The sequence below is a fragment of the Rousettus aegyptiacus genome, unplaced genomic scaffold (assembly GCF_014176215.1).
Source record: "Rousettus aegyptiacus isolate mRouAeg1 unplaced genomic scaffold, mRouAeg1.p scaffold_m13_p_11, whole genome shotgun sequence".
Taxonomy (NCBI): domain Eukaryota; kingdom Metazoa; phylum Chordata; class Mammalia; order Chiroptera; family Pteropodidae; genus Rousettus; species Rousettus aegyptiacus.
The window spans coordinates 66257701-66279140 of NW_023416286.1; positions in this window are offsets into that span (position 1 = coordinate 66257701).

A 21440-nucleotide genomic window follows, 5' to 3' on the forward strand; every position below is an offset into this window, starting at 1 on the left:
CTTTTCATGTGTTTACTGGCTATTTCTTCATTCAAGAGCTATCTATTCAATCATTTACCCTTTTTTTATATTGGTTTATTTGTATTTATTAATTTGTAAGAATCATTTTTCTGTTCTGGATTCATGTTCTTTATAAGATAAATTGTTTAATTTTTTTTTCTAACTGTGGATTATCTTTTCACTTTTTTGAAGGTAACAAAAACTTTTAATTTTTGATGTAATCTAATTTATCTATTTTTCATTTGCTGTTTGTCCATTTACTGTCATAGCTGTACTGTTGAAGCAGCATTATTTGTGGTGAAGTAGTAACGGGGCTTTCAGCAGTAACTCATTTACAAGGCTGAAATCTGCAAGGTGTGGTGACCAGAATTAGTGTAATTGTGTCTTCACTAGACTAGTTCCTTTGTGTTACTTTGAATGGAGTTCTGTCAATTAGCATCTGAGTATTGTTGGTATAGGTTTACTGATATTTTGGTTAATTCACCAATATTTTATTATTATTTTGGTTAATTCACAAATAACATATGAAGCTATTTTCTGCTGAATTTCATCTGAGTCTATTTCTACTGACTGCATGATTAAAAACAAAAACAAAAACTACCTGTTCTAGTTAAGAGAATAAATAATTGGGTCACTCGAGATATTAAAGATAATAGTTTGAAAAAAAATTGGGAAATGGAAGAGGTTATAATGATGGTGATCATTTCTACTAGCCCTAAACTAACTTTTCATAAAAATATTTAATTTTTCTTTGATAAGAAATTACTTTTTCACCCTATGGTTTTATTCCCCCAGATGACATTGATCAGCATAAACTTTTTTTTCGAACAAGGGGAAGACCTATTTAAACAAACAAACAAACAAACAAATAAATAAATGGCATTTAAGAGGTGTTCACTTTGGTATCTATTTATTCTGATGCTTTTCTTAGAAGCCCTGTTGTCTAATTCTTGACAATATTTCAACTTTACCACATATTTAATGAATTGTCCAGTATTTTTAACAAAATTCTTTTTTTTTTACAGAGTACCGTAGTGTTTAAGTCACTTGCAATGACTTAATTTTTTTAATTTAAAATTAAGTATATAATAATTCTATAGAAATTAAAAAGAGAAACAGTTTTATCAGCTTAATGAAGTAAGTTTATGAAAAAGAAAAATTTTAACCCATCGTTCTTGTTCTGTAAATGCTAATACAGTTTTAAGTAAATGCTGGGATGACTTTTTAAGTTATCAATTGCTTCTACCCTAGTTTCATCAATAACATTTCATACTTGAAAATATTTATTGTATTGACATAATTAAGTCTGATAGAAACTTGAAGGAAAATATAAACAAGAAAAGGTTACAATAAATCTGTCTCTCTCTTTTTTCCCCTAAAGCTGCAGTCGGCTCATGTTTAGAAGGAAATCTTAATCTATAACCTCTGAATTCTCCTCATAATGGCATATCGCCCATAGCTGTAACTACTAATAGAAAATGGAGCATAGAGAACTAATATTTAAACTCACAAGAAAACAATTAATTGAGTGAACAATCAACAGCAGAAGAGAGTGTTATTTAGAAAATGATTATATGAGCTATGTAGGGGTGAAGATGAGGAGAAGATAAAACAGGATGTCATAGTGTTTGATTATGTTTTATAAAGTCAGAAAAATGAAATGTCATGATTTTAATAATGTTTAAAAGAAAGGGTGCCAACTTGAATGTATTTTAAAGCATTATGTTTCAGAAAAGATTGTTCAGTTGTATTCTAATAGTGTGCTTAGTTTTTTTGGTGTAAAATGTATGTTTAGGGACCTTCCTTAAATCTTCCTCCTACACACTCTTCCCATCGCCAACATTCTTTCCTTTCACATAAGTCCTCTGTTTTACCTTGCATCATTCATTGTTTCAATCTAGGACTGTTTCTCCACTTGAAATTTCTCTTCTATTTAGAATCACTATTTTGACAATGCTTAAGGTAATTATTACCAATGCATATACTAGGTTCATATACTAGGCAAACAATTACAGTATTAGCTTTTTAAGAAAGTGATAATGATGCAGGCTATTTTGATTTCCAAAGATGTCTTGTTTGTAAGTGTTCATCATTATACGCTAATTTTTTATAGAAAGTCTGATGCTGGGAAGGATGTTGGCCTAAAATTGGAAATTTAGTAAAGGATAAATTAATTTTTTGCCTAATAATAGCATGTTTTTATTACAACTTTAAATTAAATTAAAGCTAATTTTGTTTGTATACAAGACCATTTTATTAAGTTAAATGTACATATATATGTATATCTCTATATATAAACACAGAAGCATTATGTGTATGTTTTATTCATTTTATTGTTGATTTGATGATATTTAACAACATTTTATTCAAATGATAGAGAAACATTTAATATTTTTATAAATATATAATTTCTCTTACCTATAACACTGATTATTATTATATATTTGTGTGTGTATAACATCTATTTGGTATTATCAATTATGCCATTGGTATCTGTCATATATAAAATATAACTTTTGTATCTCTATATACGGAATGTATTTTAAACACAATATGTATTTCCTTTTTGTAGCCAAACACTTGGTGCATGCGGAAGATTATCAGCACAAGAATGTAGGCTGCGAAATTAAATTAGATAACTAATATATTTGGTAACTACTACAGCTTAGTGCTCTCTGAAATATTTAGATGCATTTTCTTATTTAAATCACAAAATTACCCTTATATTATAATCTATTTCCATTTTACAGATGAGGAAACTGGAGTAGCTAGATACTATGCTAGAAATTGTAGATGGCCTGACAAAAAAAATGCACATGCATTATTGGCCTTTATAGTGCACCTACTCTAGTGCGGATGCCAACCAATCACAAGTAAAGAGGCAAATAAATAAGAAATTACTAGATAAAGAAAAAGAGTACAACCATACAAAATAATGGGCAGCAAGGAGGAGGAAGCTTTTCTAAGGGTTTGATGTCAATAATTACACCTAGAGAAAAAGAAAGAGCTACCTGTGGAAAGAATTGTAAAGAATTTAATGGTAAAGAATTTAATTGTTAAGTATAAAGGAATAGCAAGTGCAGAAGCTCTAGTAGAGGGGAACAATCATAGCCTATTCCAGTATTTAACAGAAAGATGGTGTGTCTAGAGTTTTGTCAGTGCACATAATATAATAAATTTGAGAGAGTAAGCAAGAATCATATCACTCAGGAGGCAGATCGTGCAGAGCCTTGATAGCCATGTTGACGATTTGTGTCTGTATTTTAAGGTCGTTAGAGGCCAGTGGGATCGAAATCAGGCATTGCTTCCCATGCTGGGCTATTACCTTGTTTCATACATCCTTGTTCATGGACCATTTTTATTTTTTCTTTTTTCCCTTCTTCCATAATATTTTGAGTTCTTTAAGAACCAGGCCTCTACTCCTTTATTTATCCACAGACCAAGGTTAACATTGGTAAAGTTTTGAGGCATAATTAACTTTAAATGAACAATTTAAACTTTGGAGAATTTAATAATGGCTATTTCCCCTGACTAATGTATATGAATTACAATTAGAGACACAGAAAATATTAGCCCAATTTCACAATCTTGTATCAATTAGTACTCTCCCAAAATCATTTTTAAAGTAAATTAAATCTTTAATTGTATATTTTATGTAATGTATTCCAGGTTTTCTCATTAAAAGAAGGATGTAATGTAATGAACACCAGATCTTTTCAGCACCTTTCACAAAACATCAAATATATATTTTAAAATACTACTAAAAAGCTAAGATTATATTTCATTCCATTGCTTGTATTGTTTACTATTATTTCCCTCAGATATTACAAATGTTTGTCTACAATTGTTATATTAACATGAATACTTTTGTCTGATAAATTATACAACCAAAAATTCTTCAGGAGACATTAAGCTCAATATAACAATGTTTTCCTCAAAATTTATAATTTTTATTACTTTTTAATGCAGTGATTCATATTTATGCCCTTTTTTACTTATCACCAAAGAAGAAACAGCCAACAAAATATCTGCCTGTAATTGTCATTTTTGCTGACTCTGATAGACATGAAATAAGGCACAGAGATAAGGGAAGTGTGTCAAGGGTTTTTTTCTCTCGTAATTTTAACATAATTTAATTTCATAATCCCTGTTGTCACAGCACTAAAAAAGTCACTTTGACCCTGAGTGAAAAAGCTCAGAAAGACTTCTTTTCTGACCTTTCGTGCCTTTATTTTTTACCTTGCAGTTTCTCTAATTTAAAAGCTACCTGGATTTATCAAATTCTCTCAGTACCTGTATTACGTGGTTTTGTGCATTGAAATAGTAATTGTCAATTTAGATTCAATTCTCATCTAGTTTTACAAATGTTCCTCCACCAGGGAAGAGAAAGAAAAGATTGATTAAGCTCTGATCTGACTTCGAAGTTAGAGGATAGAGAGTCATGTTGAAAATCCATCATCAAATAGTGAAGATACAACCAAACCAAACCAAACCAAACCAAACCAAACCGAACAAAACAAAACAAAACAACAACAACAAAACTTTAACAGATTTCTTTGAATTTTACATTATGCAATGTTAAAAAATCTTTTCAGCTTTGACAGAATGGGCGACATTAAATTATACTTTTTCTATGTTTTCAGTATTGTCTCATTAAATTTAAATAACTTTGTCAAGATAGTTTAGAGACCCAGAACTTCTATTTCAGTTCCTTGGTAAACTCATATTTCATTTATACTGAAAGAGAAAGCATTCATCCCTATCTATACCCTCACTTTAGTTCCTGTGTGACAATGTTCTTACCATTTATTTAATAAAGAATATGTTCTCAAGCATATAGTTAAAATAATATTGAGATGCAAATTTAAATGTTTTTTCCTCTTACAATCCACTTTAACAATTTTTTTTTTAATTGAGATACAAGACATTAGCCATTAGCCATGTAGTTATTAAATGTCCACCTGGGATTAATAGTAGATTTTTTTAAAGGAGTGGTAGTCTGTCCCAATGTTCCTGTGACAGAGACCAAAGAGACTAGAGAAAGACTGAGGATGTCATATTACACAGAAACAAATTGTATGTAGGCCAAGGTCATTATTGGTTGTTTAATTTTTTTTCTTTAGGTTTGGCATAGAGAATATATAATAAAACTAAAGAATGTATTTCAAACACTACATTCTATAATCATTAAATAGAATGTGTTATATTGCAACATGTTTGTTTTTACAAAAGGATATAAATAATTTCAAAGAAGTATGCTATTATTATCTTACTATGGCAAATATTTAGTTTTATTCAGTGCTCACTTTATTTTTATCTCATTTAACCTATAAAATTATCTTACAATATAGTATATGTTCATTTAACCATTTGATTGCTTCTATAGCTCATAAATGCTTTCATCCATAATCTTATTTTAAACTCACAGCAACCTGTGCAATAGAGTCTTAATTTTTATTTTAAAGATTAAGAAGCACAGAGGTAGAGTTATTTTGCTGAGACCCAAGAAAAATTTGAGATTTTTTATTAACATTTACTTTGAAACCCTTAACAATCACTACCTCTTATACTTCACATTTCCTTTATGTATATCCAGAGGTATTAGAACCAATTGTATTATTCAGATCATTTTCTTTTCTGTATTAAATGATATATTAGGATGTGCCAAAATAATTAAAAGTCTTTATTTTGAAGATTGGCAGTAAATTAAAAGATTCTTTAAATGTCGAGCTTATCCAGTCTTTCATTGAACATTGATTACCAGGAGAGCTGGTGATTTTAATGGCATTTTACATAATAATTTCAACTTAAATGAGATTTTAAATATTTTAATAAGCTATGTAGTATTTTCAATAGAATCTATAATTGACATCTCAAAGTAAAACTTTCCCTTTCATTTCTTTATGCTTGAGCAAGTTTCTAAAGAACATTTATATAAAATGCATTTTAACATTTTAATTATTGATATTAATGTTTGACACCAAAAGTTGGTAAATTGTTTCCTAGAGTATTGCCCTCTTCAAAGAGACACTTAAAAGAATATATTGACCCAAATAAGTAGGTCAGCTTTTCAAAGGAGCTTTTTCTAAACTCCTGCCTAATTGCTCTCATACATACATTGTTTTGAATATTTTACTGTAATAAGAATTTTTTCCATTAAAGCTGAATTTTTTTTATTGGAAATAGCCTAAAGTCATCATGATTTGATAATAACCCTATAATAAATGGCGGTTATCTTACCAAATCAGGCTTGAAATGTTAATTGATCACTATTAATCGGCTGTACTAAAAAGTTTGTCCTGTCCCCAGTCTTTCCCTAAATTCAGCCTAATTTATATATTTTCCCCCAAATTATGATTATCTAAGACATATGTCTAATTACATTGGAATAAATGATTTATAAAGCAATCATTCTCTCTACTGCTTCACTGCTTGAATTATGCATGTTTTATAAAATATGCTTAATTAAAATTATCAATATTTTAGTTGCAAAATTCAAAGGAACAGTGTAAGGAAAATATTGACAAACTAAATTATGCCTCATAAAGGCTTACCTGAAGTGATCTTTTAAAAAGATGCAATATCAAACAAATGTGGTAGGGTTCAAATCATCTCTCTTTTTTTTAAATCCAATAAATGTGAAAAAGGGGCTTCAGAGAATAAGAATTTTTATAAATTGAAAAATCTTAGAATATTCTCATTGCAGTAATGAAGAAACATAACTAAACAGTTGAGACTAAACGAGGCTTTTGAGATATTTTTACGAAGAACCTGATTGATCCCGAGGTTCCTGCTGAGACTGGATTCCTTGGTGTGCTCAACAGACATCTGCTCCTGGAGCACAGATATAGTCTGGGCAATTTAGCATTAATTGAGTGAGACCAATACAATCACAACTATTTTTGCATCAAAAACAATTTTTTTTTTTTTGGCATCAAAAATAGCAGAGAAGTGTCTATGAGAGGTTCTGTATCTCTAGGACAAAAGATTGAGGAGGAAGAAAGAGACAGAATGAGAATCACATTCTATATTAATAAAACTTATTGTTTTCAATCTCATACATCTTAGAAAGAATGCTAGAAAGCCAGAACAAGTGCCGTCAATGTTTTCCAGCCTTATGAGGACATAAAATGTTGTACCATGATTGGACTGTTCCACTTTAATGCCTTTGCTTGAGAACTTTTTATAATGGTCTAGATAAAATTTATAAAATTCTGTCTCATCACAACCATTTCTTATTCTTAAACTCAATGCTCAAGCCAAATTTTAATTATAATCCCAAATATCACATTCATCTCAGCTCAGGCCTTTGTATTTGTGTTTTCCTCATCTTGGAGTGTCCTTTTTTCTTCACTTGATAATGATCATGTGTCATCTTGTCTGAGTTTGTCATTAATTATAGACACAAATTTTTAATGACTCACACAAACTGTGCTTTGTCATCTAGTCTACTCTCTCTCTTGTTTATCCCCATCTTAGCATTGATAGCAGTTGGCCGTAAAATCTCTTGTGCCAGATTTTGCAAATATTGTGAAAGTATAATGAAAACTGGCACTATGTCTGGCTCACTGCTCTGTATTCAACATAGTACCTAGTACACACTAGGCAATCAATAAATACTTTTTAAATGTATGGGAGATTATTAATGTGACTTGAAAACAACTACTAACCAGTACTGTATATAACATTTTTGTGTGTAAACACATTGAGTTTCAACATAGATACCAAGGAAACTTTCTCTTAACATCCTTTGGTGTCTGACCATTTATAGAAAGGACATGTGATTACAAGCGTGAGTGCATTTTTTTTTATTTGACCCCACAACAACCTCAAGTTGTTCAAATGCTTTAGAAATTATGCAGTTTCACACTTTTAGGAGTAGGAATTTACAAACATAAGAATTATATAACATACCGAAAACATACAATGGAGAAAAGAAAGCCTCTTTAATAAATGGTCCTCGGAAAATTAGTAAGCCACTTGCAAAAGAATGAAATGACTGCTATCTGTCATCATACACAAAAATTAACTCAGAATGTATCAAAGACCTAAGTAAAAAATCTGAAACAATAAATTACATGGAAGAAAATATAGGGATTAATCTTATGGACCTTGGTCTTAGAGAAGATTTTATGAATTTAACCTCAAAGGCAAGGAAAATAAAAAAATAAATAAATGTATGGGACAGTATCAAGCTAAAAAGTTTGCACACAGCAAAGGAAACTTAACAAAAAAAAAGAGACAAGCAACCGAATGGAAGAAGATATTTAAAAACAACACCTCAGATAACGGACTAATATTTAAAATATATAAAGAACTCACACAACTGAAGAACAAAAAAATAAACAATACAATTAAAAAATGGGCAAAGGACCTGAACAGATACTTTTCCCAAGAAGACATACAAACAGCCAACAAATATGTGAAAAGATGCTTAACTTCACTAGCTATTAGGGAAATGCAAATCAAAACTACAATGAGATACCTACCACCTCATACCTGTTAGAATGGCTATAATCAAAAAGACAATTAAAGGGAGTCAAATAAAAGGAGATTTGGATGGCAAACCACAATGCGATATATAGATAATGCATTTTCAAATTGTACACTCGAAACCTATGTAAATTTATTAACCAATGTCTCCCTGATGATTGTCATCAAAATAATATAGCCATTATTTTTGTATAAGCAGCACCATTCTGTTTAGGTATAGAGATTAGAATGTAATAAATGTCTCACTCCTTAGGTTTTGATTTGAGAGGTTAATTATGAGAAGATTTTGGTGTATGTCTTACCAGAACATATATTCACAAAGGATCTTCAAATATATCTTTTTTGGGCTGTCCAGTTTTGCTAAATGATCCAGGTATTTTTACTTCTTTTTCTACTGTAAAAGGTAAGAAGTCACATCTGATCTGGACATAAAAAAAAAAAGGAAGAAAGCCAGACACCTCCTTCAAATTTATTCTAACACTATTAGCTCTTTTCCTTTCTTTCTGCTTACAGATACATAGTTATATAGCAATGAGAATTATGATATGCTTTGCATATTTATCCCCTTGATTACAATGTCTTGAATAACAGCATGTGATTTTAAAATTTACAATAGCTCTTAGAATACTTCATATGTTTGGTAGAGTTGTTACCATTTATCTGTTTTCTAAATATTTCTATTCATGTGCAGGGGTAAGAATGTGTGTTAGTGTGCATTATCTATTTACTAATATGGTTTGCAAATAGATTTTAAATGGCTTTAAAATAAGGACATCTATTATATTTTACTTTAATTCAATATTTTATCAGGGATAGTGTAATGCATATACATTCTGATCCATGATAATATTAACATTGGTACTATTTATTGAATGATAATATTATAATAACCAACATACTTATATTATTTATTTTTATCTTATTTTAACCCTATGAAAAACTCATTTAATTTCAGAAACAGTAGGATGTTTTCACTCAGAAATTAAAGATCAACGACATTCATTAACTTGTCCATTTTCACATAGTTACCAAATGAAAATGTCTTATAATGTTGGTGATATTGGCAAGTATACATGAGACTATTAGAAAAAAGGGTATATTTTACTCAGTTTCTCAAAAGAATGGTAATGGATTTTGATCCATTTTTTAAAAACTTTCTCAGATGAAACTTTCCCAGTTACTTGCTTTAGTAAATGTTCTTGACATAAGGATTTGTACCGTTGTGATCTCATTTATTTAAAACTTAAGAAAATGAATATTAATCAACCTCAATTGTTATATAATCACAAAGTTTCAAAGATTCAGCTGTTTTCATAAATAACTAAAATAACACTAGTTCAGGTATAACACAACTATTAATTATTTAAAATCTTTACAAGTATTTGTAATATCTTAATTTCCATTTTCTATAACTAAAATGAAAATATAAGCTCGAGGTTAGTATATGTCTTATTTCTCAGCTAATGATCACATAAAAAAGTTTTTGTTGAGTCAACCACAATTGAAAAGAAATTAAAAAATAAATTTATAAAAATATATATCTTTTTGCTGAGAATGGTGAAATATAAGAACATACAGCATATTAAGACCCTCTGTACTTTCTTTAATAAACTTAAATTACAGCTAATATTTATCTATTACCCAGTAATATTTAAAATAAATCTTACATTAAAACAATTGAAGACTGTGTAGTATTTTTATTTTTTTATCAAAACTATTAACATTCACCAATATTATATACACACCAAAAACAGTATAATTGTCATAATGAAAAATGTAATCGAACGTGCTTTTTTTCACTGAAAACTTAATAACAGTTGGTTTCTTTCAGCTGTTAAGATTAAAATAATGTAAACAAAATATAAATAGACTTCAACTTCAACTTTAGTGTAAAATCAACTTTCCTAAAAGGGATATTTTTTGACTTAATTTCATCCAAATGATTGGAATAATATGTTGTACAGATAGATCAAGATAGGGCCTTACAGTATACAGTTATTTGTATTCAGCTTCTGTTTATGCACCATAAAACTAATAATGCTTCTTTAATGTTGGGAGTTCAAATCATTTTGTTAAAATTATCTAAACTTTTAATTAAGTCAATAATCCTCCCAATAAATTTGTACTGTGATTAGATTATTCTTTACTTTCCTCTTACCTTATTTTCAGATAGCTAATCTTCTTGCCACGTTCTAAGCAATCAAATTGGAATAAGAATCAAAAAGAACCCCCCCAAAAACAAAAACAAACAGAAAAAGCCAGCAACAAATAATAATTCCTTGAGAAAACTTGTTAATAATACATATTGTTCTGGAATCTTTATAACACAAATAATGAAATAAAATGACAGAAATTCACAGGCATGGAATTTACTTTTAAATGTTCCTTATCATTGCAGTTTATGACATTAAAGAATATTTATTTGCATTTTTTTATTCTGACTGGAAGTACAAAGATGTCACTCATAGTAAGACAGTTTGCTATTCAACCATAATACAAACTCTGAAATAAAAATGCCTGACACTCAATAAATACTTGATATCTATGTAATGAAAATGTTAATAAGCACAAAATATGGCAGATTTAACAACTTTTACAAAATATTCTAATCACAATTGATCTATTCTCATATTCTACTAAATGCTATTGGTGTATAGCATTATAAATCAGTCAATTCAAAATTTAAATCACAATTTTAGCTCAATTTCACTTTTTCCACAATGGTTTTAAAAACAATATGTACACTAGTCCTAATCAGAATTTAACTCATGTTCTCTGAAAGACCACAAAGTTTGCAATTTTGATGTTATCAAGTTTTTGTTATGTAGAAAAAATTACCTGGAAATCAGCAGTAATTGAAGAGTTTTTGAAAGGTAGGAAATGGAAAGAGAATTGGAACTGTCTATGTTATGAGAGATATTGACACCCAAAAATAAAAGATATAATTTGCAACAATCTTCCATGCTCACCTTTTCTATTGTGCATTCATTCCTCTAGCAAATATTTGTTATGCATAATTGGTGTTTGAAATTGTGTAAAGCACTGGAGTATAAATTGCGCTTATATTTAGTTGGAACTGCAAAGTATTTTAAGAGCTGAAAGTTTGATAACACCTATATTTCAGAATGATCATAACAAAAGATATAAAAAAATAGTGTTCAGGAAGGGGAGATGGTAGAGAACAGATCAATCAAGAGTTTGTTGCAATAGTACAAACTAGCCAGAAGAGAGGTCCGGAGCTAAGGCAGTAAAAAGTAAATAATTTCAATGAATGTTCTTCACGATAATTACCTAAATATATAAAATCCCTGATCCGAATAGATGAAAGACCCAACAGAAATTTAACTCTCTCATATAAGGTTGAGAATAAGTGAGATTACATGTGTCCATGTAAAATAATTTTATTTGAACAAGTGCATGTGTTTGATAGTGCTTGGGAATGGTTGTGTGTCCAAATGAAGTTTATTAAAATTTTAATCTAATGAAATTTTTGTGAGTATAATTAATTTATAAATAATTTTCAAGGCTTAGATAAGTAACACTCATGAGTAAATATCATGACAATGAAGAAATTTTGATATAGAACATATAGTTTTGAATTTCAGACAAATTATTACTGTGCTTTTTTTTTCTCTATATATGGTCTCTGTCTTCTATGCAACTATATTTATCTATTATTCTATCAAGTATTGGCATAGTTATTATTTCTTTGTTGTTATTGCTAATTTTCTTAAAACCTGTGATTGAATAATGGCAGAATTCGAATCTAAAAAAATTTTGATGCAATATGGTCTGTACATATTGTGAATAACTGCATCAAATGAAAACAGTTTTTTATTGATTTTAATATTACTAGTTTTAATAGACATATTTGTCTACTGTTTAAAATCCTGCAATATAAAGCTGTTTTAGTGACATATGAAACATGTCAATGACATATGCAACCTGAGTATATTACTGTAATTCCATTAATTATAACAAATTTGTGGCTTCCTTGAAGGAACTGTATTTTATTCAGTTTTATAACAGCTATATTTAGCATGCAGTTAGTAGTCAACAAATGTTTGCTTTTTTTCATTATATATCTATTATGATAAAAATAAATGAATAAAATAGAGTAGTTAAGTATTTAATATAGTTTTAAAACAATTGTCGAATTGTTTTGCAAATACAACTACTTAAGAAAATTGTTTTTTATTTGAACATAGATATGTCTCGTGACCTTCGAACTCTAATCCTATGTCTACAAGCCAATTTGTGTATAGGTTCTATGAAGACATATACAAGAATGTTTTATAGGCATAATTACAAATAGCTAAAACTAAAGTCAAACATTATAATATTTATAATGGACATACTATATGCATAATACAGTATATGATCTATAGGTTTAAAAATAGATATTCAAGATATATAGTTAAATATAAATATATATGCTATAAATATATAGTTATAAATATGTTATCTAAGCTTCAAATGAATTAAATGCAAATGGAATATACAGAAGTATGTTGTTGCATGTAACAATGGTTTGTTTCCTTTTATGGATGAATTTGCTATTATGTATTAATTTCAATTTTCTCATTCCTCCCAAAATAGTAGGTATTATAATTAAAGTCTTGTGCACTATCTAGGAAAAGAAATGTTCACACATGCGTATTTGTATTTCTTATTTCTTATTATTTCAATTTGGTATTCCAACTAAAAGATGTTTGACTTTCATTAGTATAGATGAGCCAATCTACGGACTCACTCTGCTTCCTACCTTCTTTGTTGTCTCTGAGCAAATTTGTTTTATTTATTTTTTAATGTTTGGTTTTTTTTAATATGGAAAAAATCAGCATTTGAAAGTAAGCTTTAATTAAACAATTCAACATAGAGAAATAGCTTTTCACACACAGAGATGGCCATCTCAGATTTGTTCGAAATCATGGAAAACTAAAAACAATATGTTTCCAACAACATAAAGGTAGTTAATAAAATTTGGCACATCTACTAATTGGAACCTTATTTGTTGATATAAAATGTGTGTCAAGATTTTATAGCAAAATAAAACATTCTTATATTAAAATCTAAAATATATATATCATATCAGAACTAAAACATACTATCTATAGAGAAAGTTTGAAAGGGAATATTATCAAATCTAAGAATATAAAAGACTAGATGAAAATCCAACAAAATCTTAACATTGGTTCTATATTTTTTTCAGTTTTAAGTAGATCCTTTAAATTATGTCTCCTTTAATGTTTTTTGAAATTTCTTTTAGAACTTTAGAGGTGTTATTTCTATATTTTTATTGAGATATAATTGAGATGTACCATTATATTTGTTTTAGATATACAACATAGTGATTCGATATTTGCATACACTGAGAAATGATCACAATAAGTTTAATTACCAACTATTACCATACACAGTTACACATTTTTTTTCTTCTAATGATAAGTTTTATAATTTACTCTCTTGGCAACTTTCAAATATGCACTACATTATTATTTGCTATAGTCACTGTTCAGCTAATTTGTTTTAATTTGATCATGTCTACATGGTTAGAAGACGTAACATTTGCAATCTTTCTCTTGCTCTAATATTCATATTTGTTTTAGTATTTACTCTTCATATAAGTTTATTCAATTATCACTGCTAGTCCTTTAGCTGTAATTTCCCAAGTCATTTCTTGGTTGCTTAAAGCTCATTCTCTAGTAATTTCCCAAGATAGGCACATGGGCACGAAATGAGTTCTTGCATTTTAAAGCCATTTTTATATTGGCTTTATACCCGAAGAAATTTGAAGTGATTATAAAATCCATGGATCACACTTGTAAGAGTTACCCAATTACACTTTGAGTTTGAATGTTGCATTTGAGAAAATTGAGAGCAGCTGATTTATTTTCTCTTATACGTAGTTATTAAAATTTTTGATGCCTTTTATCTTCAAAGTCCAATGTCATCTGAATATGACAGTTATCCATTTTTAGATAATTTTCAACACATTGCATAACATTTAAAAGTATAGGTTTATATAACTATGTTCATAGAAGTATTTGAGCTTTTGAACTATCTATTAGGCGGAAACAGAGAAGGGAGACAAGTAGCATCTTTCAGAAGCAAAAACTGAGTTTTCTTACCTGTTGCTTTGTTGTTTTTTAGAAAAAAGGGTCTAATATGTGAAGACATTCAGTAATTAGTAAAACTAATTATATGGGAAAGCTGGCAGTGGATTTACTCTTCACAGCAAACAAAATTACTTCCAAATTGATTAAACATATAAATTAAAACAACCAAAATTATAGAAGGAAGTACAATTTGCAAAAGTATAGAAGTATGTATACCAGTAAAATAAATAAGGTAATTTCATAAACCTCAAGTCAAATATATAAAAAGAAATAGTTCTTCAATGTACTCCCTCTATTCAGTTTGAAAATATAATTTAAAATGTAGTATAATCATCATGTAGCAGGTATATCTCAAGTTCAGGTGAGATTCAAGCATATAAGTTCACTTTAGGAAAAAAAAAAATTGGAGAAGCCTGGCAAATAATCTCTTATCTACTGCTTCGAGTCTGGATACACATTGGAAACTGATGAGATGTCCTAATAGACATTTATATGAATGGAGAATGGAAAGTCTCCTGTGAGAAAATGGAACTTTAGCATCAAACTCAACATATGTGATTCATTTGAAAATCTCTAGTTATAGGGCTAGTGTGGTAGCAAATAAGATATGACATAAACTGGAGACAGAAATCCATCGCTAAGACTGTGCGTGAGATTTAGACCTGCCTATATGAGAAAGGTGCTTAAAGGGAGGAAAGTAAAAGTGCTATTAATCCATTATCAAGGTTAAATCATGAGTATTAGATAAAACATGATTAAGATATATAAAATTCAGATACTATTAAGGTATACTCTTAAGATATACAGAAAGGACACAAAAAAATTTAGATATGCACTCTGTCTTTATAGGATGATTAAATGTTGAAAGAATACTATCTTCAAGCTAATCTATAAATATATTATAGCATTTATAAACATACTAAACCTCAAGCAAACTAATAAGATTGGGACATAAAATAAGGATAATTTTAATAAGTGGTCTTGGAACACTGGTTAAAACATTTGGTAAAAATAAAAGAAAATCACACCTGTACCTCACATATTAACAACAGGTTAATTTCAAGTATTTATTTGTTGCTTTTTGTTTTATTTACCACATATGAATGAAATCTTATGGTTCTTGTCTTTTTCCACTTGACTTATTTCACTTAACACGATACTGCCAATATCCATCTATGTTGTCAAAAATGATAATACCTCATTTTTTTTTTGGCCAAGTAATATTTCATTGTATATGTATTTTGTTTATCTATTATTTTAATTGAAGTTTCTTTGTGTCAAATAGTGAAGTTACACTTTAGATTCCTTAAGAAAAAGTAGAATTTGTAGAAAGACACTAGTTAATCAAACATATTTTATGGGAGAGTAAAAACATAAATTTTTAGAAATGTTAAAAACTAACACTGCTCAGAGAAACTTAAAGCAATTCACTTATTCTGCAATTAATGTGATTCACTGTTTGCCCTCAGTTTAAAATCTTCTCCTCAAATATTCAAGGTTCATGAAAAGTCATTAAATATATATATATATTTTTGTACTCCACAACAAGCTCTTGTAAAATGTCTCTCTGACCCTACTCAGCTCTAAACTTGGAGACTGAAAGGAATACAAGCAGCCTGGTGACCCATCTGGAGAGGAATGTGGAGGAATGAGAACAAGAATGAGAAAACAGTTGATACAGATGTCTCTATTAAAGGCAATTGCATCTGCCTCTTCATTGTTATTCATTGTTTTGCTTTTGCGAAAGAGCTAGGTAGACATAAATATATGACATATACATGTATAAAAAGGCAACTATGAACTTTTCACTGAGCTGTCCAGTACTTTGTTCAGTATTGAAGTATCTATAGCTTGAAATTTTTGAACAATATTGGGAAATGTATTTAAAAAATAGAACAATTAGTATACTCTTTGAGATCTAGCCATTTAAGTTCTTAGTCATAAATATAGTTCAAATAAAAAGCTTATTGCACACATGTTAGACATTGTGATTGTGTGTGCATAAATGTGTGTTCATATGTATATGCTAATACTATTTTTAATATTTAAATTATTTTGAACATATTATTTTTAACATATTATTAACTTTTATTAAAATTTGAAAAGAATATATTAACAATATCTCTGCAATTCAAACTAGGAATATGTAAGGGCTTTTTGAGAAGTAATTAATCTATTGTGTACCACTGTGCATTTGTGCGCTCCACATATACATTTCCATGTACATATAAAATTTCCTTCATAGAAATTTATATACACACAAATATGTATATACATATTAATATATTTATTACTGTTGTGCTTTGAAATACTAACAGACAAGTTAAATGCAGGCACACACTTGATTTGACAAATGGCTGCAGTTAATGAAAGTAGAAAGCAGATGATTTTCAGATACAATAGGTACACAGCCTTCTGTCTCACAAAGCTTGATCTGAAGTAATAGATTTATTTTCTTCGCTTTTCTCTCTGCAGTCTGAATGAGGCATTTTTACCCTGTGGTGAGAAGGTAAAATGATTGTTTTCTAATCCAGCCAAGACAAAAACATTATTTGAGTTCTGTAAACAATTAGCATTATGAGAAACTTAATTTAATTAATAATCATTATGCTAGAGATCCTGAAACTAAATAAGCGAGTGATCTCCCTATTGAACAGTAATGTCATGTTGTAAAATCAAGCTCTGGAGTCAGATTTCCTGGTGGAAACATCCCCAAACCTGGCCAACTGTGTGAACTTTTTAATTTTTTTTTTATACTTGAGGCTCCTTATCATTAAAAGTAAAGTGAAAATCGAGTATTAAATTATATATTATCAATCTGAATTCACTTGAAGACTCCGAATAGCTATAATCTTTTCAATTGTAATCTATACTTTACCATAATCCAAGGTACTTAATAACAGACCATTTTAATTATTTAGACAAGAGATCACATAAGCTAAATTTAGTAAATAAATAATCTAAATGAAAAGTAGATGATTCCAATTCTCACACATTGCTAATGGAGTCTCATACAATATAACCACTTTGGAAAAGTCTACGGTTTAAAATAAAGTTAAATATACATCTATCATTTGATTAAGCAATTCTATACATGCACATTGAGCCAACTTGTGTGTGTGTATTTCACAAAGATGTTTAAAAATTTTTTAGCAAATTTATTCATAAAAGACTAAGCCAAAAACAAGAAAGTCCATCACAGAAAGGGAAAACAGATTTTTTCATGATAATAGAGTGAAATATTAGCAAGGAAAATAAAGCACTGATATATGTATCCTGACAGATAAAGCTCACAAACATTATGTGAGCTGGAAAAAGGACACAAACACACACACACACACACACACAGAGAATATTATAGTACAATTTAATTTATATATTCCAAACCTTGAAAAACAATCTACAGTGAGAATTGAAATAGTGACCTTCTCTAGAGAGTAAAGTGGGAGCAAAAGTAACTGATAAGTTACAAGAAAAATAGTTTTCGATAATTGGAAAGTTTATTCTAAGAAGTACAAGAGATATCTTGCTGTATTCATTTTTCACAATAATATAGCTATGAATTACACCTTTCAATTTTGCAATGTATATATTTTTTAGAAACCTGTAAAGCAATAATAACTATTGTCATCTAGAGAGGAGTAGAATGTTAAGGCAGATGTGGCCAAATGGCAAAATAATGATAATTCTAGAACCTAGATAAAGAATGCTGAAGTTAATATTTTATCATACAATTTTATTTATTTTTGTATGCTTAAATTTTCAATAAAAAAATTTAAAATAATTTTTAAAACTAGTAAGAGTCCACCTACCTCTGCAAATTAAGATAATATCATTATTAAATCACTACTAGCTGTCATTCAATAAATGTGTCTTACGTTGCAGGCACGAGACCAGCACACTGCATAGTCTATAGCATTAATATGTAAAACAGCTTTAGAAAGTTAACCATTTTATCCTAAATGAAACAAAAAAAGGCAAAATTTAATTCTAAATTCCATATCCTTAACCCATATTCTCTGAGATCTTATTCATCATCATGAAAAAAAAAATCTTTACTAAATAGTGCTCTATATCATAGGATTTATAATATTATTTTAAACTTTATTTTTGTTTATTTAAAAAAGTAAACAAAACTCAGAAACAGTGAAGTAGTTTTTAAATGTTTAACATTCTCTTTGAACTGTATTTCTAAAGATTAATATTGAAAATACAAAGCAAACTATCTGAGTTATTTTGTAAAGCCTATTTTTTTTAAGTCACCTGTTACCTAATAAACTGTAAAGGAAACCATTTAAAAAACATAACTTCAAAAAGTCTTCTTATTTTTCAGGCCTGCAATTTGTCATTGTTTATGAGTATTTCATAAAATAGAATATGAAGTGTGAATAAAGAAATCAGATTTATATTGTCAGTATTTATGGATAAAGTAATTTCATAATTGTTTTGTTTATTACAAGCTCTGAGCCAATAACCTAAAGTTTATTTAAAATTATCTTAAAGTGTTTCCTTTTTTTTGTCAATTCCCTAATTTACAAAAGACAATCACTTCTATCAATAAAAGCTTACCAATCACAAGGTTCATCTTATTTGTTTTCTGTCTCTTCAGAATCACTATCCTTCATTCCATAATTTCCAATATTTGAAAACTGTTGCTTCACATACTTTTTCTGTTATTTTATTTATAAGTGTCAAGTGGAAGTGTAAATTTCTTCCCTCTTAATTCACCTTGGTTAGAAGTGTCTTGTATTGCTTTTTATGATCTTTTTCTCCTCTAGTCTTCCATTTTCATAAAGTTGTAAAGGATTTTCTGCTTCTTTCTCTTACCCATATCTAGATACCCATATCTATTCCACGAATAAATCTTGTAGGGTATATTGTCAAAATGCATCAAGAAGTGACAGATTTCAATCATATTTTCCGAAGGTTTTGCTCTACATCAACATCCTTACTCATATTCTGAAACAAAAAAGTTTATCGATATTTATCCATCCATATTTGCTGTCTTTCATTCAATTGTCCTCTATCAGCAGGAAGGTAATATTCATAGATCACTATTAAGTACGTATGCTTTTGCTCAAAATCCCCCATTCACTTTCCATCTGTAAAGAGGGAAACACAAAATCTTTTCCCTACACTTTGAGCCCCTCCGGTTTCCTGCCATAATCCCATCTCCCACCCCAAGATCCAGAAAAATCTCTGATACATTTTAGAAAATAAAATTAAGTTGTGGTGGCTCAAAGCCAATGTTCTTACTTTCAGTCTCTAACTCATTTAAACAAATGTGTAAGTCAATGTCAGATAAGATTCCTCTAAGATCGAATCTGGTTCTGTTCAAAACCTTCAATGACTTTTTAGTATCTACAATATAATCTGACTCTTTAGATTTGTGCTAATGATGTTCCATTGAACTTACTGTCTCAAATAATTGGCCCTACCTTAGCTTTAAGACATCTTCTTATGTAACCCTCTACCAGCCAAATTGACCTATATACTTCCGACCAAACATGTCTCATATTTTATTGTACCTTTTCCTCTGCTTATTCAGTTACTTTAGAGTTCTCTTTTTTGTCTGCACAAGTTAAAAGTGAATGTGTACTGCAGCCCTCTGAATAACTGTCTGTCATTCACAAATATTGTACACATTCTCTAATACCAAGGTAAGACTCATCCTTATCTGAACTTACATAATATCTAATCTATATCTTTTCAACGTATAGATAACTCTATACCTGCACAATTATTAACTTATCATTAGGTCAAGCTCCTTGAGAGTGGGAACTATTTTTGATTTTTCTTTATGTCTCTCCAATCAGACCTAGAACACTGGCACTTCTCAGTGACTGAATGGCAGTACCCTTCTCTTGTCTCCAAGGGCTGACACCTTTCTAATATAATACTATGGGTTTTAACAAAGCAAGGTACAGGATAACTGACCAGTCATTGTACAAGATAACTGAATCATAAAAATTAAAGTTGCTGTTCCCCAGTATTTTGGCATTGCTTGATAAAGGGGTTCCAATAATCTTTCTTTAGAATATCATTTGTGGATGTAGAATATCTCATATATTATACCTTTAAATACAAATGAAAAAAATGAAGGTGAGACTCTGTAAATATAAATTGTTAACACAACACCATTTGTTTTGTAAATGATTTGTGCTATGATAAGATAAAATATCAGTTCTTTTTCATCCTACTTATCCAAGGGCAGTTTTGCAGGATAACAATTTTTTTCCTATCTCACTCTCAGCATTAGGAGATCATGGTGGATTCCTATTAAAGCTGAACTGCTGGGTTACATCTACTTTAAGCAGTACTAATTAAATAATGAAAAAAACTGACAAGAGGTTTGGCATTTTAATAGAATTATTTTGCAGGCTTTGAAGTGGCTGGCCTATAATGAAGTAGTCTACAATCTATGATTAAAGTTACATATTCAACTTTATTGATTTCATTTTTACTGATTCAAATGCATAATATCTATGAAATACAGTTTCATGATATTAGTTTACAAGTTTTTTTCTTAAAAAAATGACCATGTTTAAATGTTTTTAAAATATTTTCTAACCAGTAACATACAAATAAAAGTATGCAACGTGCCTTCAAAAGTGAACATTCAGATAAATTACAAATAAACAAGGCTATGCTTGACATTGAAAAATTTGATTTGTACTGCCAGTTTCACAACTTAAAATTTATATAATTTTTAAAAATTCAATTAACAGTTTTGTATTTGGGTCTCATAGACTGTGAAACTGGAAAAACACAACACTTATCTACTTTCCAGAAATTTCGGTAAGATCTATTGAAATAACATATGTGAAC